The sequence below is a fragment of the Dermochelys coriacea genome, chromosome 8 (genome assembly GCF_009764565.3).
Source record: "Dermochelys coriacea isolate rDerCor1 chromosome 8, rDerCor1.pri.v4, whole genome shotgun sequence".
Classification (NCBI taxonomy): domain Eukaryota; kingdom Metazoa; phylum Chordata; order Testudines; family Dermochelyidae; genus Dermochelys; species Dermochelys coriacea.
The window spans coordinates 51,255,292-51,270,000 of record NC_050075.1 but is presented as its reverse complement, the minus strand read 5'-3'; the positions used below and the strand labels follow the sequence as shown (position 1 = coordinate 51,270,000).

General features: G+C 50.0%; 1 long non-coding RNA gene across 1 annotated transcript; it reads left to right on the top strand.

The window, feature by feature from the left end:
* Positions 1 to 3,623: 3,623 nt before the first annotated feature.
* LOC122455520 lies at positions 3,624 to 11,819 on the top strand. The gene is made up of 3 exons (XR_006273746.1): positions 3,624 to 3,711; positions 5,925 to 6,246; positions 10,338 to 11,819. It is a non-coding gene; the product is annotated as an uncharacterized LOC122455520 (long non-coding RNA).
* The last annotated feature ends 2,890 nt before the right edge of the window (positions 11,820 to 14,709 follow it).

Below are 14,709 nucleotides of genomic sequence, written 5' to 3'. Positions count from 1 at the left end.
AGCAAGAGACACAAGAGAGACAGGACAGTTCAACATTCAGGATTTATGCTTTCATATGCCTTTATACAATCACTTACCCATAGACAAACAAAATCCAAATGTGCATTGCAAAGATATGTTAATGAGGTGTTCAGCATTGAAACAAGAGATAGGAGTGAGGCCAAGACAGTACAACATTCAGGCTTTCTTCTTTCCTCCATGTATACAGTCCTCTTGCACCTAGCCCTTCCTAAAAGTAGAGTTCTCTAAGTTCCTAGATTTCAGAGTAGCAGCCGTGTTAGTCTGTATTCGCAAAAAGAAAAGGAGTACTTGTGGCACCTTAGAGACTAACAAATTTATTAGAGCATAAGCTTTCGTGAGCTACAGCTCACTTCATCGGAAGTTCCTAGATTTTTAAGTTCCTAGATTTTACCCTACATATCAGTGTACAATCACACTATAGTGCCCCCTATAGCTGGGAAGCTGCCTATTGTAAAATCTCTGTCTCTGTCTGCAAAAATAATCATTCATTCCATAATCTGCTTACATAGTTAATATACTATTATAGGTTTCAGAGTAGCAGCCGTGTTAGTCTGTATTCACAAAAAGAAAAGGAGGACTTGTGGCACCTTAGAGACTAATAAATTTATTAGAGCACAAGCTTTCGTGAGCTACAGCTCACTTCATCGGAAGTCCTCCTTTTCTTTATACTATTATATGCTCTTAAATACTGAATCATATACATACAACTTAACACATGCTCTTTTCTTTTGCACCATCTCTTAACTTGATTGGGGTCAAAGATACATTTCCCTGGGTTTGGGAACGGAATGTTCTTTCATGCCTTAGTATTGCACAAAGTCTATTTCCGTTAGTGGTGCTCTCCAGTCACAGGCTTCATGTGCAGCCTTGCATAGGGGAGGCAGTGACAAGGAGAGGAGGGGCTGTGTGTTTGCTCCCACCACAAAGCGACTGGTATGCTCTGACTGTGGGGGAGAACCCTATGGCCTGTCCTGGGGAGCTACTGCTGCCTGTTTGCCTCTCCTGTATGTGCACGCTGACACACCATGGGCTACTCCACGCTTCACTCTGACAGTATGCTCTGGAGGAGTTCCAGCTCACTGGGGATAGTAGCAACTGCACAGATGAATGAAAGGTACCAGGTACTGGCTGGCAGGGTGGAGGTCTTAGTCTAGAAAACTCATACGTGTGTGTCAGGCTTGCAGGATAAAGTTCTTGGATTGTATCCTCTTTGGGGAGAGACCCCACCTTCATATAGGCATGTAAAGCACCTGGTACAGTGAGGCCCTGATCCTGACTAGGGAGTCTGGATGCTCCTGCAGTCACACTAATTAATACTAATAACCCCCACTCTGTAACGCTATGGCCCTTGGAGGCCACTGGATTGATTGATTGATTGAGACATAACCCCAGCTGAATTAATCAGGGGCCTCTACCCCAGGGGTGGGCAAATTACAGCCCACGGGCTGCATCCGGCCCACCAGCCGTTTTAATCCGACCCTCAAGCTCCCGCTGGGGAGTGGGGTCTGGGGCTTGCCCTGCTCCGGCACTCCAGCCGGGGAGCAGGGTTGGGGGGGTCACTCCACATGGCTCCCAGAAACAGCAGCATGTCCCCACTCCGGCTCCTATTCATAGGGGCAGCCAGAGGGCTCTGCTCCACATGCTGCCCCCACCCCAAACGCCGCCCCCACAACTCCCATTGGCTGGGAACCACGGCCAATGGGAGCTGCAGGGGCAGGTACTGTGGACGGGGCAGCATGCAGCAGCACCTGCGGATGGAGCAGCACAGAGTAGAGCCACCTGGCTGTGCCTCTGCGTAGGAGCCGGAGCGGGGACATGCTGCTGCTTTCAGAAGCTGCTTGAGGTAAGGGCCACCTGGAGCCTGCACCCCTGAGCCACCCCCCTGCACCCAAACCCCCTGATCCCCCTTCCACCCTCTGAACCCCTTGGTCCCAGCATGGAGCATCCTCCTGCACTCCAAACCCCTCATCCACAGCCCCACCCCAGAGCCTGCACCCCCAGCCAGAGCCCTCATGTCCCCCCCCCACACCACCCCAACCCAGTGTCCCCTCCTGCACCCTCAACTCCTAATTTCTGGCTCCACCCGGAGCCTGCACCCCCTCCTGCACCCCAACCCCAATTTCAAGAGCATTCATGGCCCGCCATACAATTTCTATACCCAGATGTAGCCTTCAGGCCAAAAAATTTGCCCACCCCTGCTCCTAGCCTGTGTCCTTGGCACTCCTTGATGAGTCCGACCTACACAGAGCTAGTGCCTTAAGATGAAAACCCACAGCTAGTGGTTCTGTCTAGACTAGTGCAGTGCGTAATGTGTGGTGGGAAGTGATTACAACCTCTGCTAGCATATGGCGTTAGGGACATAGGAGAAGATTTTCCAAAGTCAATGGGACTTTTCTGCTTAATCCTTAAGGAATATTTGAAAACATCTCCCTGGGCAATTGCCATAGCAGGTGAGAGCAGGAGTCCATCTGGGCCAGTAGCCAGTTCCCAGGACAGAGGGTAGGTTCCTGGAGCCCCAGAGTGGGGAATTTGAAAAACCTGCTTAGCAGAGGTGCTTCCTCATGCCCACAAGTTGGTGGGTGCTTTATGCAGATTTGGCATTTTTCATGTGGTAGTCAATGGATGTTGTGGTTGTCCATCAGAACGTCTGCTGTGGTGCCTGCTAGATGAACTGGATTAAAACTGAAAATGGTCAGAGGGAGAGTAGTCTGAATTGGGTTATGAGGCCTCCGGGGGTCTCACCTCAGCCCATTGGACTCAGTGCCGCCAGCCATGAGTCTGTCTCAAACCCTTGTGAGGGGCCTGGGCATCCACTAGGGGGGGGTTTTCCCCTCCAGCTTCTCCTGCCCCATTCGCCCCACAGCCAGGGCCCAACATCGCTGGTAACTCATTCACCTGCAGCAGGTGATGCCCTGCAAGGGCAGCTAATGGCTCTTGTCTCAGACCTTCCCAGAGGCATTGAACGGCGAGTGACAAGCACCCTGCATGTGACCTCAGCGGTGAGCTTCCTTCTGACTGCAAGTGAGCTACGTCGGAGCGGTATATAAGGCTCCCCGTGTCTTTTTATTTCACAGTCAGGCTGAGCTGGACGCACCCTCCCATCATGCTTTGCAAGTCTATGCTAATTAATGGTTCAGTGCTCCGGCGGGAGAGCCAAGATCGTACAACGTTCAGGATTTATGCTTTCAAATGCCTTTATACAATCCCCTGCCATAGACAGACAAAATCCCAACGTGCATTGCAAAGGTATGTTAATGAGGTGTTCAGCGTTGAAACAGGAGAGGGGACGGGCGCGGGCCACGAGAGCGCAACGTTCAGGCTTCGTTCTTTCCTCCACGTACGCAGCCCTCTCGCAACCAGCCCGTCCAAAAGGAGCCGCTCCTCAGTGCCCAGACATCACCCTGCACAGTACCTGTGCTACCATCGCGCCACAGCACCCCCTGTGGGCGGCCTCCGGCCATAATAAGCCCTTGTCACAGGCTCCCGCCACAACCTGCTTGCCCGGCCCTGGCAGCCCACAGCCTCCTCCGCGCTATGCGCGCCACTTAGCGCGCGCGCTCTCCGCCGCCTCGGTCTCATCCCTCCCTCGGGGAGCGGGCAGATGTTCCTCCGCGGCTGGGGGACTTGCTCTTCACTCCGGCGTCGGGTTCTATGCGTGGTGCTCTCCGTGCACAGCCAGGACAGGGAGAGGTGGGTTATTTGTACCCTGCCCTTCCTCCGCTTCCCCCCCCCCCCCCCGCGTCACAATCTGACTCAGAGGAAGACCCCCTCCCCCCCCCAGCTCTGTCTGTCTGTCTGTCCCTCCCAGAGCGCACGCTGTCCCAGCGCAGGCTGCTGCCGACGCCAGGTGATGTGCGCTCTGGAGGAGACGCCAGCTACTGGGTCAGTGCAGAAAGGCAGCGTGTGAGTGTCGTGGGAGGTGATCGGTGACTCTGCTAGAGAAAGGTTTCACAGCAGCAGCCGTGTTAGTCTGTATTCGCAAAAAGAAAAGGAGGACTTGTGGCACCTTGGAGGCCAACACATTTATTTGAGCACAAGCTTTCGTGAGCTACAGCTCACTTCATCGGATGCATTTCATGTTCTCTGTGTGTGTATATCAATCTCCCCTCTGTATTTTCCACCGAATGCATCCGATGAAGTGAGCCGTAGCTCACGAAAGCTTATGCTCAAATAAATGTGTTAGCCTCTAAGGTGCCACAAGTCCTCCTTTTCTTTCTGCTAGAAAAAGTGTGTGAGGAACCTGGGAGGGAGACTGGTTTCAGAGTAGCCGTCGTGTTAGTCTGTAGTCGCAAAAAAGAAAAGGAGGACTTAGTCTCTAAGGTGCCACAGCACATTTATTTGAGCATAAGCTTTCGTGAGCTACAGCTCACTTCATCGGATGCATTTCATGTTCTCTGTGTGTGTATATCAATCTCCCCTCTGTATTTTCCACCGAATGCATCCGATGAAGGGAGCCGTAGCTCACGAAAGCTTATGCTCAAATAAATGTGTTAGCCTCTAAGGTGCCACAAGTCCTCCTTTTCTTTCTGCTAGAAAAAGTGTGTGAGGAACCTGGGAGGGAGACTGGTTTCAGAGTAGCCGTCGTGTTAGTCTGTAGTCGCAAAAAAGAAAAGGAGGACTTAGTCTCTAAGGTGCCACAGCACATTTATTTGAGCATAAGCTTTCGTGAGCTACAGCTCACTTCATCGGTGAGACTGGTGCTGAAGCCTTCCTTGAAAATGTCTCCCTTAGCAGCTGCCATAGTGGGTGAGAGCGGGGCTCCAGGTGGTCTGGTACCCTGTGTCAGACAGTTCCCAGTACTGAATGCTACAGAGGGAAAATGGAAGGAGCCTCATAGTGGGTGGTTACAGAGTGGCAGCCGTGTTAGTCTGTAGCCACAAAAAGAAAAGGAGGACTTGTGGCACCTTAGAGACTAACAAACTGGAATCTGAATAAACCTGTCACTGAGTGTAGACTAAACTTCCGGGCTCAAGCCGCAGCCCAGCCTCTGCGACCGTCCCACCTCGCAGGGTCCTAGAGCCCGGTTGTCAGTCGAAGCCCGGAAGTCTACACAGCAATGAAGCAGCCCTAGCCCGGGGAGACTGAGACAGCTGGCACAGGCCAGCTGTGGGTTTTTAATTGCAGTGCAGACGTACCCTCAAAGAAAGGGTGCTTCCTAACCCCTCGAAATTGCTGGCTGGTTTATGTCTTGAAGCATGTGAGTTTATATCCCTTCCAAACTGATGTTGTTAGTACAGTATATTTTTTTTTAAAATTGAAAGTACAAGTAAATGTAGCAGTGACTGTTACAATGAGTGTCCCAGTATCCCAGACTAATGCGCTGTATATAGATAAATAAATAATATAAATATAATGTGCTGTATATAAATAAATGTCTTCTATGGCCTTGGATAAAAAGGATCAGAGGCAGAATAGTCTGAATTGGGTTATGAGGACTGTACATGGCATTAGCCTCACTTCATCCCATTGAGTTCAGCAATGCCAGCTATGAGTCTGTCCCAAACCCTTGGGAAGCGAGCATCTTTCAAGGAAGAAAGACCCTTGTTTCCTTAGCTTCTCCTGCATATGCCCAAGCCAGGGCCCAGCCTTACTAGTAACTCATCCACCTGCATCAGGTGATACCCTGTAAAGGTAGCCATTGGCTCTTATCTCAGACCTTCCCTAAAATCACTGGGTATAAGTGTAACCTTAGTGATGAACTTCCCAGTGAGCCAACTAAAACAGTAGCAAAGGCAGTATATGAGTCTCCAGCATCTGTATCATTTCAGGTCAGGGTGAGCTGGGAGCATCATCCATTGCAATTATATGCTAAGTAGGAATCCTGTCTCTTCCCCCTCCCTGACCATCCCCCTCCCTGACCATGCCCACTCGTAGGGTATACAGCACATGTTTTTCTTTCACAGTGGGTCAGCAGGGGGCAAGGATCAGCATTTACATCACGCTCCCCATCAGTACCCAGCCCAAGCCAGGGAAGCTAATGATCTAATCAGTGGACCAAATGTGGTGATGAATCCTGGTCATGAGCCACTTGAGGCACATCACTGTGCGTATGCTGAGAAGAAGCGAGTCAGCTCTATTGGCAGATGCTGAGTGTTGTGGGGCCAAAGTTCTGTTTCCAATACACCAGGCAGCTGATGGTACAACTGATGGTGCCCTAAAAAACTGAGAAGCAGCCCACCAATAACAGACTGTCTCCACTCTGACTATAACTCCCTGCCTAAATGTGTAAGTCACTATCTAGCTCAGGGGTGGGCCAACTATGGCCCGCGGGCCACATCCGGCCCACCAGCCATTTTAATCTGGCCCTTGAGCTCCCACTGGGAAGTGGGATCTGGGGCTTGCCCCACTGGGGAGCGGGGTCTGGGGTTTGCTCTGCTCCGGCACTCCAGCTAGGGAGCAGGGTAGGGGGGCCGCTCTGCACGGCTCCCAGAAGCAGCGACATGTCCTCCCTCGGCTTCTATGCATAGGGGCAGCCAGGGAGCTCCGCTCTGCACGCTTCCCCCACCCCAAACGCCATCCCCACAACTCCCATTGGTCAGGAACAGCAGTCATTGGCAGCTGAAAAGCAGTGCCTGTGGATGGGACAGCTCGCGGCAGTGCCTGCGGATGGGACAGCACACAGAAGAGCCGCCTGGCTGCGCCTCCATGTACGAGCTGGAGGGGGGACATGCTGCTGCTTCCAGGAGCTGCTTGAGGTAAGCGCCGCCTGGAGCCTGCTCTCCTGAGCCACCCCGCCGTGCCCCAACCCCCTGCCCCAGCCCTGATCCCCCTCTCGCCCTCCAAACCCCATCGGTCCCAGCCCAGAGCACCCTCCTGCACCCCAAACCCCTCATCCTCAGCCCCACCCCAGAGCCTGCATCCCCAGCTGGAGCCCTCATGCCCTCTGCCCCCCTTCCTCCAGCCTGGTGTCCCCTCCCGCACCCTGAACTCCTCATTTCGGGCCCCACCCTGGATCCCACACCCCCTCCTGCACCTCAACCCCAATTTCGTGAGCATTCATGGCCCGCCATACAATTTCTATACCCAGATGTGGCCCTCGGGCCAAAAAGTTTGCCCACCCCTGGTCTAGCTGTTGAGAACCATACTGAAGATATCTGCTGTGGGAGAAGCAGTTGACAGTATTAAACATGTGGCTGCTAGGACCATGGTGCCTGGTATCAGGTCAAGGGAAGCAGAATTCTGGGTAAAGGGCCTTCATTTCACCCTGAGGCTCTCTTTCTGCAGGAGTTACACTCTGTTTGCCCCTTTGTAGCCCATGTCATTGCTTGGGGGGATGCATCTGCTGGAAGTATGCTAATTAGGCTGAGTTTTATGCCAGGAGCTTCATCTTAATGCTTTATTTGCAATTCTGAATCTGCCTTCTCCTCCCTCTTAACTAGAACAGAGATTTGCTTCTGTGAGTGGTGGGTGGTACAGCTGACCCCTGGGCAGTTATGCCTCACTCCCATGCAGAAAGCGCACTCAAGTTCTTCAGAAACAAAACATCTGTACTCTTTTCCACTTTAAGCATTATTCAGCTACTGCTGGCCTTTTAGACAAGGCTGCGAGTGTGTTTATTAGTAATGAGCTTGGATTTGATCTTCCCCCTCTACCAAGCTTTTAAAAAGTCTGCCCTGGAGTTTGGACTTCACAGGTTGGGCCCATAGATACTAATCCTTGGAACAGATGATGGTGTAAAGGATTTGTGGGCATGAGTTTTGAGCAAATGCATTATTCAGAGCGATGAAGGCCTTCTTAAATGAGCAGCAATAAACCTTTTATCCCTCCCATTGCATGGAGGTCGCATTTTAACAGAAAAAACTATTGTGAAAATATTTTAGGGAGCGTTTTTAAACAAAAAACTTTTTTTGTATCTCTTCATTAGTAACCCTGGGTACCATGGCATGGAGCTCACAGGGAGAGACAAAGTCAACAGATACATTTAAAACACCTCTAAGGATGACCTTGAGTGGTTTTTTTTTAAACATAAAAAGAACACGACTTTAGAATACCCTTAGTGGGCCCCTCCAGGGCTGGGACTAGTGCTGTGTTTCTCACTGGCTTCCCCCCTCTTTCCAATGGTCCAAAGCGCCCATTTCTAACTCTGCACGGTTATAAGATATTGAGGGTGATATTTGAAGCTCTGGAAGAAAGTGGACTCTGGTGGCTTTGTGCTTCCCCCATCCCAATCCTAGTTTTTTCCAAGAGCTGGAGAAGGCTGCAACATAATTTCGACAACCCTGTCTGAGTTCCAGCAGCCTCACTGGGCTGCCCTACAGACTGAAGCCCTGTCTGGAATTTCTGCAGCCCTGTATTCTGCTGCAGCCCTGACATGTCCCTCCCACCACTATGATAGCATTTAAGAGGAAGGTGGCCTGATGGGTGTCATCTACAGTGCCTGCACTGTGGGAATCCTGCCTGGCTGATATGGGGCTTTTAGGATTCCTTTATACCACTCCAGACCTTTAGTTGGTATAAAGGGCTGGACAAGGAGTGAAGATTTCACCTTGAGCCTTAAACCTGCCATTAGTCCAGGGCTCAATATTATCTGGGCCTTGGGCAGTTTACTTTTTTGGTGAAAATTCCACAATTAAGAAGTTAAAGGAAACTTTTTTCTGACAGGTTGTATTTAAAAAATGGTGGCTTTTTGAAACTCCCCTGAGCTTGTGGAGTGTTAGAATAGGGCCCGGTGAGCAGGGCTAGTTGGCAGAGTGCAAGTGAGACAGTCACCAGTGCCTGCTGAATGTCACTCCCTTGTCCCATGGCTCTGCAACTGATCACCAGGATCCCCTCCACATACGTGGTGTGTGCATAGTATGTAGGACACATGGGCATTTTTATGCTTTAAATTAGTTTTTAATTGACACACCTGTTGCTTTTCTGGATGCATGGCTCTCCCCTGTAAAGTTCTGGGCCTGGAGGTGCTGGGCAAAGAGTGGGATAACCTGGGATGGAGCTTAACTAGCCCATCTAACTCCGCTCCCAAGGTGCATCTAAGAAAGCATTGATATACCCAGCTGAATAACTCAGTGGTGCATTGGAAGGCAGTACCCCCGTGTGTGCTAATGCCATGTTTAAAAATGAATCATGATCTGTGCAAATTCCTTTAGCTGCCATGGGATTGTTTTGCCAGCAAAGCTTGCTGCTGTCCCCTGGGCTTTACCACATTTTCATGTGGTTCAGCCTGCCGACTGACAAGCAGTGTTACACAATGACATGTAGGATACTGAGCAGTGGTGTTGTAACTGTGTTGGTCCAATAAAAGATATTACCTCACCCATCTTGTCTCTCTAATAACCTGGAACCAACTGCTGTTGGTGAGAGATACAAACTTTCGAGCTACAGAGCTACTCTTCTTCAGATCCTGTGCATGCTCAACAGCTTGTCTCACTCACCAATAGAAGTTGGCTCGATAACAGATATTACCTCACCCACCTTGTCTCTCATGTAGGGTACTAAGCAAAGGAGGAAAGCATCAGTGAAGACTAGAGCGGCCAGCGAGCATCCCTTTTCATTGGCTGTTTCAGGTAGTGCTTAGATCTTCCTAGCAGAGAGGCAAGTGACTGAAATAGGTCATCTGAGTCTCTACACAAAAATCCAACCGGAGTTTCTTGGGTTGTTCTTTGCTGCCCACAACTCCCACCTTTACCCAAAAACCACAGAGGGAACCTGATCCTGAGCTGGTGTAAATTGGCATAGTTCCATTGGTTTAAATGGACCTCTATTGCTCTACCCCAGCTGAGGGTCTGGCTGAGACTCTGGCCTGTAAGAGATAAGGATGCAGTCCCAGGAACCCACAGTGTTTTCTGAGGGCAGGATACTGAGAGGCATGAAATCTAACATCAAAACCCAACAACAGTGGGGGAATAGAGATTCTTTAGGATTCCAGGACAAAAGTGAAATTGAACCCCCCAAATCCTGGGATTAGGGTTCCCTAATTCTTTATTCGGTGCAACTCAGAGGATTAGTGTCGTGGGAAGGGGCAGGGTTCGCACAGCTGGGCCTCACTATTTTACACAGGCAAGTAGGGACTCTGCTTTCCTGACAAATAGTTTAAAAAAAATACATTAACATCCTCAATAAATTCCTCTTCCTCTGTCTGGCCACAAGGTGTCTCCTGCACTCAGAGCAGAGCTCAGCCGCATGCTGTGTCTGGGGGAATGGCACAGCTTGGTGAAAAGCATGTTCAAACAGGGAGCAAGAATGAAAGCCCTTTGCCCTTCACAGGCACATATAAAATCCCCCCAGAATAAGAGTTTTGGCCGCCCTCCCATCAACACTTCAAAGTCGGAAATACTTTTATTTTTAAAAATGCTTCTGCTTGGTTGTTTCATCAGATGCCACTGACTTGATATTGTCCATCCTGAAGTCAGAGAGGAACTGAGGCAGCTGCTTAGAGAGAGAGCCAGGATGCCACGGGAAGGAGATCTGTTCTAGAGGGAAAGCTTTCTGAGGCAAGAGAAGCCTGTGTTAAATCAGGACAGCTTCCCATGCATCTGTTCCCAAATGGGACCAATAATCGGAACCAGCTCTGCGACCTGTTTGTGAACAGTGCACGGGCCGCAAAGTGCCAGCTGTCCCCTTGGGACTCCTCTAACTGTGCATTTGTGCAGGAGTGCAGGCAAGAAAAACTACCTGGGTTAAGATGGATATGATCTTTCAACCCAGCTCTGACTGCAATATTATGCAAAATATTGCTCGAGAAATGGAAACGCTTCAAGGTGATTCTTCTCAGGATTGCTGGTTGGAGTGAGTGACCTTGGGCAGCAGCACTGGAGAGACCCAGCTGTTCATTTCTGTGTCATTCTGTATCTATGGCCTCCCCAGGTGCACAGATACAGGCCTGGCCTCTTGCACAGGTAGAAAACAGTGCTCACAGCACCACATCCACAGACAGCTCCACTGGGTTCCTCTTCGCTGCATGCTCCATTTCAGGAATTACATGGAGGCCAGATTGGGCTGGCTCGATGCTTGGAGCATCCATGCCCATATCTACCCTTCCCCACTCTCTCCCCTTTCTTCAGACCCCACCAAGGGCTCCCCACTGGTGAGGGGATTTGCAAAAGAGGCAGGAGAAGGGGTGTGTGTGTGTGTGTGTGTGTGTGTGTAGGGGGACTTGTTGGTGGCATTGGAGTGGGATGCGTATTGTCTCTATCACTCCAGCACCCTTTGAAACAGGCAACAGAGGGATGTTTATGCAGCCTATGGCAGCCCTGCTTTAAGTCATCAGGCAGCTCACTGACTGGGGAGTGAGGACAGAGCTTCAGGGGGCTGAGAGCTGATAGAAGGAACTGGGCTTTAACCTGGTGGCCCCATATCCTGGTGGATCTATGGTGATCTGTGGGCCAGAATCCTGCTTTCTTCTGTGTGGGGAGCAAGCCCCACCTCCTAGCCTTCCCAGGGGTAGAATCCAGAGGGAGCTCTGCAAGGGGCCCCCCTACATGGGTATCTGGCAGATGGGCACAATCCAGCCCTTTAGCTTTTATACTGGCCAAGAGGAGGCCACACAGAACTCAAAGAAGGGCAGGGGAGGGCTTCATAACTCAAGGAGTCTCTTTCATCAGGCTGCTCTATGAGCAGGGGTGTGTGTGGTGCAGCGGTGGCTCAGTCAGCAGATTGGAAGGCCAGTGAGAGAGAAGCCCCAGGCGTGTCTCCTCTCACAAACTGGAATTCTATAAAAACTATACCTTGTGGTGCCTATCAGATCTCTACTTTGTCAAGTTTCAGAGTAGCAGCCATGTTAGTCTGTATTCACAAGAAGAAAAGGAGGACTTGTGGCACCTTAGAGACTAACACATTTATTTGAGCATAAGCTTTCGTGAGCTACAGCTCACTTCATCAGATGCATTTCGATGTAGTGAGCTGTAGCTCATAAAAGCTTATGCTCAAATAAATGTGTTTAGTTTCTAAGGTGCCACAAGTACTCCTTTTCTACTTTGTCAAGGCAGATTCTCACTCCTCACCCGGGTGCTGGGAGTCCTCAATTTCTAGTTCAGCTGTGTTGGGTGTTGTTGTTGGCCATATTGTGGGGCTGAGCTTTTCAAAGCTGCCTAAGAGACTTGGACGCCCATTACTATGAATGTGGGTCAGGTGTCTGAATCCCCACAGCTGACTTTGCAAAACCTCAGCCTTTCTGTTTCACATGAGCTTGATTTGGTGGGAGGATCCTGGGAGTGCAAGCATTGATGTGCCAGATGCTCTGGAGACTTGGTTTCCTACCTCCAAGAATGGCCAATATGTGGAAAGCGGCAAAAGACAAAAAAAAAAAAGAAAAGAAAAGAAAAAGAAATGAGTGCACCTTGCCAATTGTGCAGTGATGTGCTGGATTCTCCATTGACCCTTATAGTGATGGAGTGAGGTCCTGAAGCATGTGATTGGATTGCAGTTAGCATAAGTACAAATGCTATTTAATGGTCAGACAGCTATGCAGCCACAGTAATGATAATAAGAATAGCCTGGATTCCCCTCTCCCCCACCTAGGTCTGCATGTAGAACTCCTCCTACCTGTGCAGAGATGGCATCAAACACCATCCCCTCCCCCTGAGGATCCCAGCGAGGTGCCATGGCAAGTGGGGCAGGCTGGGGGAGAGGGGGTTGGGAATGGGCATGGAGGCATGTCATATTCCCTCCTCTTGATAGCTCAGTGGTTTGAGCATTGGCCTGCTAAACCTAGGATTGTGAACTCAATCCTTGAGGGGGCCACTTAGGGAGCTGGGGCAAAAATTGGGGATTGGCCCTGCTTTGAGCAGGGGGCTGGACTAGATGACCTCCTGAGGTCCCTTCCAACCCTGATATTCTATGATTTTTGTCCCACCAACAATGACAGGTGAAGTGAGCTGTAGCTCACGAAAGCTTATGCTCAAATAAATTTGTTAGTCTCTAAGGTGCCCCAAGTCCTCCTTTTCTTTTTGTCCCACCAAGATTCCCTGAAGAAGACAATGCAGCCTGGGGCTGTGTTATTTTTTCTGGAGAGTTAAGGGGAGGGTTCAGATGGCTGTGGGACCAGAGCCCATGCAGGAGCAAAGGGCCTCTGCCCGGATGGCCCCGCCGTCCCATGGATCCTGAGCATCTGCCAGATTTGGGAACAGGTGAAGAAACCCCATCCCCAGCTAGAAGCAAGGGGAAGAGCTCCATCACTGCGGCTCGTGATAAGTAATCACGATAAAAGTGTGTGGGGGATGGTGTTCCTGGTCCTGCTTGCAGGCAGGGGGCTCTGTAGGGAAGCATGAGATCATAGTCAGTCAGCAGCCAGCCAATCTAGAGTAAGGTGGGGTGAGTTGTGCCTCTTGGTTTTAGGGAGTAGCCTGCTTTTTCTTTCTCTGTTTTGGGGTTCATGTGTGATATTGTTCTGAATTCTAAGACATAAAGGAATGTTATGTTGCTACCTTCCAGCATGAGTACTTTATATTTTTATCTAACTTTTCTGTGTGTAGGTTGTGCACATAACAAGAGGCTTTCACCAGACCTGGATTTGGTCTTAAGATCCCAATGCACCCCTCTATTGAGTGGTTTCCTCCCAGCCAAAGCTGTTGCAATAGGGCATTGTGACATTCAAGCTGTGATTCTTGTATTGGCCCCAAAGTTATTTTAAGATTGTTTTTATATCTTGCAAGATTTCCCCAGCCTTGCTAATTTGGAACTGCCCCTTTAAAAAATGGGCTAAGTGATAGCCCCATCTCTGTCCATTCAGCTCCCTGCAATGCCTCCAGTGTGGCCTGCAGCTTCAGGAGGTCATTCATTTTCCTGGCTTAATGATCTGTTGCAGAAAACAAGCCTCCAATATATGCTGACTTAGAACATGAATATTAATAATCCCGAGCGGTTCTTTGGTGCCATCCATCACCCAGCCTTGGAGAGCTCATCCAGAGCTGCTGGGTATGTGGGGAACTCCTTGATGCAGCCATGATGCAACCATGAACTCCGCTCAGTGAGGCTCTGCTCCAGGTGTCGAGCGTAGAGAGTCCTGGTGGAGCAGGTCTTGCTCTTTCCCAGCCCTGCTCCTGACGGCAGAGGGAGCCAGTAGCAGAGTGCAGGCACTCATGCTTTGTTCCTTGCTGCTAGCAGAGGCAATCCCAGCTGCAGGAGGAAGACACTTAAGGTATGTCTACACTGCAATAAAAGACCTGCAGCCTGGCCGTGCCAGGCCTGGGCCAGCTGACTGCTAGGTAAGAAACTGCTGGGCTTACATCGTTACATTTCCCCCAAAATAGGTGGAAGGTGCAGGGTATTTCATATCTGATCTCTAGTGAATCCTGGATGGTGCAGGCGGCCAGTGAGCTCTGAATGAGGGGCAGGCAAAACTGACACATAAAGATCATTTCAGAGCCCGTTTCCAGCAATGTGTCAAGACCATAATGTATGTGATTGAAAAGAGTGTAGGGGCTGCTTACCCTGCCTGCCCTTAGCAACCAGATACTCCCGTTACTGGAAATCTCAGGAGTTGGAATATAGCCCTAGATTCACAAAATCCCAGGGAGTCAAAGGCTTCTGAGAGTGAAAAACAACAACACTGTTATGTTAGTTCTTCAAAGGAAATACTTATAGCTTCGTAGTGGGTAGGATATATAAACTATTCACTGATCAGCATTCATTACAAAGCAAAACAAATGAGAACCAAGCAAGACTAAATTCCACTTCATTTGATATTTCCCACGTTGAAGGCTTCCGTGCATCTCCTTAGTTTCAAACCCTGACAGTGATGATTCAACA